This window comes from Leptonychotes weddellii, chromosome 14, assembly GCF_054177405.1.
Source record: "Leptonychotes weddellii isolate Sample4059 chromosome 14, ASM5417740v2, whole genome shotgun sequence".
Lineage (NCBI taxonomy): Eukaryota > Metazoa > Chordata > Mammalia > Carnivora > Phocidae > Leptonychotes > Leptonychotes weddellii.
Window position 1 is genome coordinate 72,832,860 of NC_138382.1, and position 9,570 is coordinate 72,842,429.

At 48.6% G+C, this 9,570-nt stretch overlaps 1 protein-coding gene across 1 annotated transcript in view; it reads left to right on the top strand.

Moving 5' to 3' along the window:
• The window catches only part of RALGPS1 (Ral GEF with PH domain and SH3 binding motif 1), a 315,256-nt gene that overhangs the window by 23,715 nt on the left and 281,971 nt on the right, over nucleotides 1-9,570 (top strand). The gene's annotated exons all lie outside the window — the stretch shown is intronic.

Consider the following 9,570-nt stretch of genomic DNA (forward strand, 5'->3'; position numbering starts at 1 on the left):
TCCACTGTTTCTGCCCGGTGCTCGACTTCTCGGCCCGGAAGAGGACCTTGTTTTCCCTGGTTCCCCTCTGGGCCTGGCACACAGGGCTCCTGTAGTTCTTGATCAAGTCCTGGAGCGAGCCCTGCCGCAGACGCAGTAACCAGACCTCTTGCTGCCCCTCAGTGACAAGTATGCTGTGAATTCAACCTTTGGACTTGCTGCCCAAGCCTTTGGTTGCTGCCCTGACTATAGTAAGAGGTAAACTTACCTGGTTTCTTTGAGAATGACCATTTTCCTAATGTGAAAACCATCTCTCTCACCACTTTTATTAGTAGGGCTAACATTTTTTTCCGTTATAAATGGTTGAGCAATTTGAATGACTTAACACAGTGTCATTATCTTGCAATATAAACTGGTAACCTCACAAGCCCACACTTCATCACCATATGAAGTAAATGAAGCTAGCTAAGCGGATGCTGTATCAACTAGTAACTTGCCATTAAGGATTATTTTATAGCATGAATTTAAGACTATTTATTCAAATGATATTTTACTCTTGTATTCATTTTGTTTTAGATTTGTGACATGAATATTTCAGTGCTGCTTAATTTTGTTCTGAATTCTTGTTTCTTGCTTGTAAATGGCTTTTTTATGGTATAAAGTCAATGGAAATTGCTGTTTGTAAATAAAAATGCTGCTAGAGCAAATGGGCTGCGACCTCCCTCTGTGTTTGCCCCTCCAGCCTCCCTGAGCCCCACTGGCTCTACAAACGTCTGCCGTGTCATAATTTCTGTAACCGCTGTTTTTGAGAGGGGAGGATTTCATAAGAAGCTCTTATGCCACCATAGTGCTGGGAAGACGACAAAGGAGCAGGTGTATTTCTATATACCTCCCTCGGGTGTGGCGAAGACCGATTGTCAGGGGCCCCCCGTGTGCGCACAGTCTCCCCTAGAAAGAATCGCCGGTGACCCCTGTCCCCACTTGCCTGCAGAAGCTCCCCCTTGGCTCCCTTGAATGTGCCGTGTTCACTCCCGCCGCGGAGCGTGGCACTGTACGCGTTGTGTCCGCCGTCTCCAGCTTTCTTCTCCCCGTTAGCCGGTTGACTCGACTTCAGATTTCAGCCTCCCTCAGTCAGGGAGCCCCTGCCTACAGCAGCAGCCCTTCTAGATCGAGCCCCTTCACCGGGCACGGATCGAGCAGCGTGCCTTCTGCCCTTCAGAGCAAGTATTTCAGCTGGTAATTGTATATTGATGAGTGAGATTGTTCAGCTAATGTTTCTCCCTCTAGCCTGTAAGCTTCGTGACAACAGGGGTCCAGGACTGTCTCCCTCACCTGTGTATCCTTAGCACAGGACCTGGCACCGCACCAGTAGGGATCGAACGAATGAGCAAATGCATGTATTCTGGGAGGTTTGAGTGGGGCAGCATGGCTGGGAAACAGGCAGGGATTAAACTTGGCTCCTAGTCTGCTGGAGCTGCCTGGGTCCTTGCTCCTTACCGGAAAACGGGGCCTCCCTTCTCAGGAGGGCTCCTCTTCAGTCCAGTGGGCAGGGAGTTGGCCCCTCGTGTAAAAGCTCCGTGTAGGGACCAGCTTCAGGTGCTACCTGGGGGCGGGGGGACTCGTGAGCCACTCAAGGGCGCGTTGGAGAAAGTGCATCAACTTCAAGTCTGGAGGTCTGGTTCTAGCCGGCCTGTGCCTGACCGTGATCTTAAGCAGGCCCCTCACCCTCTTTAGTCCCAGTTTATCTATAAAATGATGGAGTTGGGACTCTCAAGGCTCAGATAATTTGTGAAGCAATGGCTTCCCATAGGCTTTCTCCTTAAGGCTGGAAAGGCAGCCGAAGGTCAAGAGTCAGGGGCGTTCCTCTCTGGTAGGGGTAGAGGAACATCCCGAGGGGGTGAGGTCCTGGAAATGGGAGCACCACGTGAAGCAGATACACTGAGTTGGAGCCGGGGCTGTGTAGACCTCAGTTGAGCTGCTTTGCTGACGAAGGCCACGGGCAGTAGCGGGCTCTTTTCATTCGCCCTGAAGGCACGATCTGTCTTCACTTTGGTTTCTTCCCATTACAAGTCACACAACTGGCTAAGCCCTCCTGGCTTCAGGGATGTTTATAATGTCCTTTATAATGTCAAAGGACAACCACCAATCCGGTAATTGCTTGCTGGTTTTCATCCCCGTTCCCTAGGCCATTTCCTTGAAAGCCCCTCAGGGCTGAGTGACTTTTATGTTTAACATCTTGTGATGTTTTCCTTGTTTTTCACAACAGACCTGGCTTGCACACCTTTTGTCAGCAAAACTTTCCAGAACACAAACAGCAGAAAGAGGCCACCTGGAAGGAAACATGGCAGAACCTCATCAGCTTGGGGTCCTGCCGTGGAGCCCTCACTGGGTGACTGCTGTGGGCTGCTTGGCAGGAGGTTTATAATAAAGCCTGTTGACCTAGCTGTCAGCGGTCAAGAACGTACTGTTACTCTAAAGGGGTTAGGGGTAGGTTTGTCTATGCTAACACTGGATTATAATGCGGTCACCCGCAGGGCAACCTGCTTGGGTCTGCGGGGGCAGAGCTGCGTCCCTTTCCGGTCCAACTCTGAGACAACAAATAGGTTCCCTGCCCCTCATCTTTTTTTTTTTTTTTTTAAGACTTTATTTATCCACTTGACAGAGAGAGACACAGCGAGAGAGGGAACACAAGCAGGGGGAGTGGGAGAGGGAGAAGCAGGCCCCCCACGGAGCAGGGAGCCCGATGCGGGGCTCGATCCCAGGACCCTGGGATCATGACCTGAGCCGAAGGCAGACAGACGCTTAACGACTGAGCCACCCAGGCGTCCCCCTGCCCCTCATCTTTGAAAGAGGTTGCTTACTAGGGCTTCTTTTGTTCCTGCATCTGGCCTAATGGAGCTTAGATCTGAACAGTCTGGCTGAGCCTCTACGGGGATAGCGTCATTCCCATTTGGGGTGACGAGCTAGGTGTTGCTTGTCCCCCCACCCCCGCCCCAGCTCTGCAACAAGCCCACCTCAAGTTTTGCTGCAAAGGCAGTGAGATCCTGGCACTCAAAAGCTCTTTAGCCCTTTTCGCCCTAGCCTTGGCACTCTGATCAGCCCATCACTCTTCTCTGTGTCCCAACGGAAGATTTGCCGCCGTTGTCCTTCCCCGGGCTCCCTGGGGCCCCACCAGGGGCTGTGTATGGCCCAAGCCTCTGAGCTAGAATGGATCCTGCCAATTTGCTGGTACCGCCTTCAGGTGCCATGCACTTTGAAATGTGCGAATCAGAGAGTAACTCTTTTGGAATTCGGCCCCTTTCCCCAGAGTGCTCAACTTGGAAGGGGAAGAACCTTACACTCTCATAAAAGTGGGAAGGCACCTCCCAGGCTACCTGTTCCCCGCCCCCCAATGCCAGGATTCGTACGGTAAGTAGCCCGTGTAAGTAATCTCCAGTGTCTACTTGCTTGTGGAAACTGGCTACTTCCCAAGAGACTCTGCATCTTTAACAGCTTTCCATGATAACGTCCTTTTCCTGAGCCTAAAATGCGCCTCTCTGACCCTTGGCCCTCCTTCCATGCCCCAGGACCCACACATGCTTTAAATATTCGGTGAGAGCATGACGGTCTCCCTCCAGCCCTCTCTGGGCTTCTCTAGGCTAAATGTGTCTCCAGGCTACTTTCTCCAGAATCTAGGCCACGGGGACATTCTAACCCTTTCTGTCTGCCCACCTTCCTCCTCTTCGGGGCTTTAACAAATACTATTATGAGATACGTTTCCGACAGCAGTCTGTTGGAACCGAGGTGGCGGAATCTCTAAGTTGGAAGAACACTTCTTGGGCCAACGCATTACTTGTGACTTATTCTAACCGCCTGTTGTCTGCCAGTCATTCTGTTCATTGCCTGTCTGGGTCCCTGGAGCTGGTTTCAGTTGTTTTTCGTGGGTTTTGTTGTTACCTTCCCCCTCCAAAGCTTCACTCTTTCCACTTCTCCAAGTACTAACGTGAGAATCAGAAGCTACCCTCAGTTGGGGAGATCGGGGCTCTGAGCATGTTGTTGTTGCGTCTGAATTTCCTCCGAAGCTTCCGAGACATTCCCTTTGAGAGCTTCCTCACCCAGTGACCGCCGATTCTCACCCTGCTCTCACGGGTGCTCCGGCTTCCCTGACCTCACGGGCCACTGGCACTAACCCACTGAGCAGAGGGATTCCCGCTCTGTGTGCATTGTCTTTGCAGAGGGAAGGTGGTGGGGTCATCTGCTGGCTTCTTCCCACTTCGTCTTTGTCCTTTCAACACAATTGCCCCCCCTCCCCCCATGCTCCGGCCTCGCTCACCCCCTTCTCGCCTGCGGGCCTCTGGCCAGGCTGGTGGTGAAATGGGAAGGCCAGTAGGTGTTCAATCACTAAACTACTGGTTGTCTCCTTTCCCTCCACTGCATGGTCCCCCGCTCCCCAGGGTGGGCCTGCAGGGATCTCCTGCCACCAGGCTCTGTTGAAAGGCCCCACTTCCGACTGCAATCCGGGGGGGTGACCAGCCGCAGGGCCTGTGAGGCCTGGAGACATGCACCCTGAAGGTAAACCCAGCACCTCTCTGCCTACAATTTTACCTGTGGAAATGTTTCCCTTTATAAAGTGGCAGATACTATCTGGATATGATGGTCTAGGCTCAGATGGAAGGAATTGGGTGTTATCCTTCTTGGGGCCTATGTGGACAACTGAGGCTTACAGCCTCACTGACTCCCCCTGGAGAGCCAGTGACAGGGCCTGGTGACCCTGAGCACTCTCTGAGGGCAGAGGACCCAGGGACAGCGTATTCTGCACCTGGGCTTTGTCCTGGGCACTAAGATGGCCAGGCTGTCAGGTTCTGAATGGCAGAACTCAGATGGCCTGAGCATGAGGGTTCCAGGACACCGCTCCCTCCTGCCATCTCTGGTAGAATTACATTATAATGAGCCTTTGCCAGCCCTGGTGCCCTGTGGAAAAGCACCCAAAGGCTACGAGTCCTCCGGTGGATATAAACTGCATTCATTTGGCTGGGACCAGTGGACACATCCTGCAGGTGGGGACCTCAGCCTTAGGGCTAAAATTGCCTGACATTAGTTTTGAGGTCCCTTAAGAATCTATATCCTGCTGGAGGGAGAAGGGACCAGGAGAGACCCAGTCTGAGGGAGGAGGCCCAGATAAGGGAAGAGGAGACAAGAGCAAAAACAAGATTCAGGAAAATTAAATAGTTAATTACAGAAAAATAAAAACCATGAAGAAACTAGTTTTTTCAAAAAGGAGGTGAGGGGCAACTGGGTGGCTCAGTTCGTTAAGCGTCTGACTCTTGATCTCAGCTCAGGTCTCCCATCTCAGGGTTGTGAGTCAAGCCCCGCCTTGGGCTTCATGCTGGGCATGAAGCCTACTTTAAAATAAAGGGTGGGTGAGGGGGTGATGACTTATTTGCTTTTGCAGTGGGGAGGATCTTTTTAAGGATAAGACCAAAAAGAAATAATCCTAAGGGAAAACATAGATTTGACTATATATGATGTAAAACGTGTTTACTAAAAAGAAAACAACAACAACAAAGCCACTATGAGTTTAGAAGAAAACCTTTGCAATATTTAGAGCAAGAGCTTTTAAAATTAATTTAAAAAGGATGAGGCATCCAGTTTTAAAAAGGGAAAGGACCTAAAGAAGCAATCCACAGAAAAATGTATACTCAAGGCTAATAAGTTCACAATAAAAATGTTTTACCTCGGGGCGCCTGGGTGGCTCAGTCGTTCAGCGTCTGCCTTCGGCTCAGGTCATGATCCCAGGTCCTGGGATCGAGCCCCACATCGGGCTCCCTGCTCGGCGGGAAGCCTGCTTCTCCCTCTCCCGTTCCCCCTGCTTGTGTTCCCTCTAGCTGTCTCTCTCTCTCTGTCAAATAAATAAATAAAATCTTTAAAAAAAAAATGTTTTACCTCTATAGAAGGCAATCAAAACAATAATGAGAGACCATTTTCCTACTTATTCAGGGGCGATACCCAGCATTGATGAGGGTGCAGGAAATGAGACATCTATACCCTGGCGTTGGAAATATAAGTCGGTGTAACATCTCTGGAAGGTAGATTGGTACCATGTTTCAAAATTTTTAAATGTACATTCCTTTTTTTTTTTTTTTAAGATTTTATTTATTTATTTGAGAGATACACAGAGATAGTGACAAGTGGGGAAGAGAGGGAGAAGCAGGTTCCCTGCTGAGCAGGGAGCCCAACATGGGGCTTGATCCCAGGACCCTGGGATCATGACCTGAGCCGAAGGCAGAGGCTTAACCAATTGAGCCACCCAGGTGCTCCTGTATGTTCCTTTTGTTTTTTTGTTTGTTTTTAAAGATTTTATTTATTTATTTGACAGAGAGAGACACAGCGAGAGAGGGAACACAAGCAGGGAGAGTGGGAGAGGGAGAAGCAGGCTTCCCACCGAGCAGGGAGCCCTATGCAGGGCTTGATCCCAGGACCCGGGGACCATGACCTGAGCCGAAGGCAGACGCTTAACGACTGAGCCACCCAGGCGCCCCTGTATGTTCCTTTTGATACAGCAATAATACTTTTCTTTTTTTAAGAGAGTGAGGGGGAGGAGCAGAGGGAGAGGGAGAAAGAGACTCTTAAGCAGGTTCCACGCTCAGCATGGAGCCCAATGAGGGGCTCGATCTCAGGACCCTGAGATCATGACCTGAGCTGAAATCAAGAGTCAGATGCTTTAACCAACTGAGCTATCTAGGCACCCCCCAGCAATACTACTTTTAAGAATTTAACATAAAAAGATAGTCTAACAAATACCAATCCAAAAAGATGTATACATTTATTCATTCCTATGCTGACTGTAATATTAAAAAGTTGGAAGCCACCATAATGTTTATGAGTAAATCTGATGCATTCTTACAATGCTGTAGTAGTGAATCATTTAAAATGGTGATATAAATGTGTAAATAAACCTTTGTGTCTGGGGCGCCTGGGTGGCTTAATCGTTAAGCATCTGCCTTTGGCTCAGGTCATGATCCCCGGGTCCTGGGATCGAGCCCCGCATGGGGCTCCCTGCTCGGCGGGAAGCCTGCTTCTCCCTCTCCCACTCCCCCTGCTTGTGTTCCCTCTCTCGCTGTCTCTCTCTCTGTCAAATAAATAAATAAAATCTTAAAAAAAAACCCAACCTTTATGTCATGGAGAAATATCCATGACATATTGCTGAGTGTGGAAAAACAACTTACAGGAGAACATATGTTGTATGAGATATTTAGGTTAAAGTATATGCATGTACATACCACACATGACATTTTATCATATAATAATTTATACATAATGGCCTCTATGACACCTATGGATATCTATATTTATTGAGTGAAACCATGTATTTCATGAGATGAAACATACTAAATGCTTTGTCAATGCTAGCAGTTACGAGATGAAGGTGGATAGGGTGGTTGAAGACAGATATTGAAATAAATTTTTTTTTAAAGATTTTATTTATTTATTTGACAGAGAGAGAGACAGCGAGAGAGGGAACACAAGCAGGGGGAGTGGGAGAGGGAGAAGCAGGCCTCCCGCCGAGCAGGGAGCCTGATGTGGGGCTCGATCCCAGGACCCTGAGATCATGACCTGCGCCGAAGGCAGACGCTTAATGACTGAGCCACCCAGGCGCCCCAAGATAAATTTTATTTCTTATTTAGAAATCCAGATTTTACCCTGTGTCCATGGGGAGGCAGTAGAACTCAATTCAGTGAATAGTTATAGGAGTGTCTACCATAGAAATGCCAAAGTTGAAAAGACTTTTTCATAGAGAATATTGCAGCAGAGATATTTTACTCTACAGACAATCTCTCCTACTTCACCAAAAAAAGTTAATCCAGGGGCGCCTGGGTGGCTCAGTCGTTAAGCGTCTGCCTTCGGCTCAGGTCATGATCCCGGGGTCCTGGGATCGAGCCCCGCATCGGGCTCCCTGCTCGGCGGGGAGTCTGCTTCTCCCTCTCCCTCTGCCCCTCCCCCCAACTTGCACACACACACACACACACACACACTCTCTCTCTCTCTCAAATAAATAAAATCTTAAAAATAAAGTAATGTTTTGGGGTACCTGGGTGACTCAGTCGGTTGAGCATTGGACTCTTGGTTTCGGCTCAGGTCATGATCTCATGGGTTGTGAGATGGAGCTAGACACGGTGGGGCTGGCTCCACACTCAGTGGGTGTCTGCTTGAAGATTCTCTTCCTCTGCCCCTTCCCCCATTTGCACATGCATACTCTCTCTCTGACATAAATAAATCTTTTTAAAAAATGTTTTAATCTCTATTTCTTTTTTTTTTTTAAAGATTTTATTTATTTGAGCCAGAGAGAATGAGAGAGAGAGAGAGCACATGAGAGGGGGGAGGGTCAGAGGGAGAAGCAGGCTCCCTGCCGAGCAGGGAGCCCGATGCGGGACTCAATCCAGGGACTCCAGGATCATGACCTGAGCCGAAGGCAGTCGCTTAACCAACTGAGCCACCCAGGCGCCCTAATCTCTATTTCTTAATACTAGAACATTGAGTCACCATGTGACTGAGCTGCCCAGATAAACTGAATGTTATCTGACCCACAAAACCATAAGGTTGGGCTTGGGCACCCAGCAATCCATCATCAAGTAGAAATGGGATATGAGATTGGACTTAGGAATGTCCAGAAGTAAGTTGTATGAGAGGGTGACTCAAAATACTCTTAACACCTACTCCTACCATATTGCCTCCTCTACTTCAATCCAAACTTTGAGCCTCAATCTACATCCATGCCAACATCTACTGGAAACAGACTGCTGAAAATCACAGCCCCATTCAAGAGTGTCTTTGAAAAGACGGTGTAAAGGGAAACCTTCCCAGTGGCCAATGCATTTTGTTATCCATTTTGTGCAGGCTGAGAGATGACCAGAAGTGCAGCTATACACAGATTCATGGGCAGTGGCTAATGGTTTGGCTAGATGGTCAGGGATCTGGAAATAAAAGGACTGACCCAGATGCTCACAGAGGGCTTTGGAAGAGTCATGTGGATAGACCTCTCAGAATGTGCACAGAGCATGAAGATATTTCTCACAATTCTCTGGATCAGCTTCATTGGGCTTCTTTGCCGAACTTTTAGGTTCTGATAACTTGGAATCTTTCCATGATATTGTGACTTATAAGAAATATATATTTGGGGCGCCTGGGTGGCTCAGTTGGTTAAGCGACTGCCTTCGGCTTAGGTCATGATCCTGGAGTCCCGGGATCGAGTCCCACATCGGGCTCCCTGCTTAGCGGGGAGTCTGCTTCTCGCTCTGACCCTCCCCCTTCTTGTGCTCTCTCTCAAATAAATAGAATCTTAAAAAAAAAAAAAAAAAGAAATATATATTTGGTCATTCAGATGACCAAAATATGTTTTTCATATGTATTTGGTTTTCATCCGTGGTTCCTGGCTCACAGCTCCCAAGACTTGGAATTTCCTAAGCTATAAGAACAATGGGAGCATCTTTTTTTTTTTTTTTTAAAGATTTTATTTATTTATTTGAGAGAGAGAGAATGAGAGACAGAGAGCACGAGAGGGAGGAGGGTCAGAGGGAGAAGCAGACTCCCTGCCGAGCAGGGAGCCCGATGCGG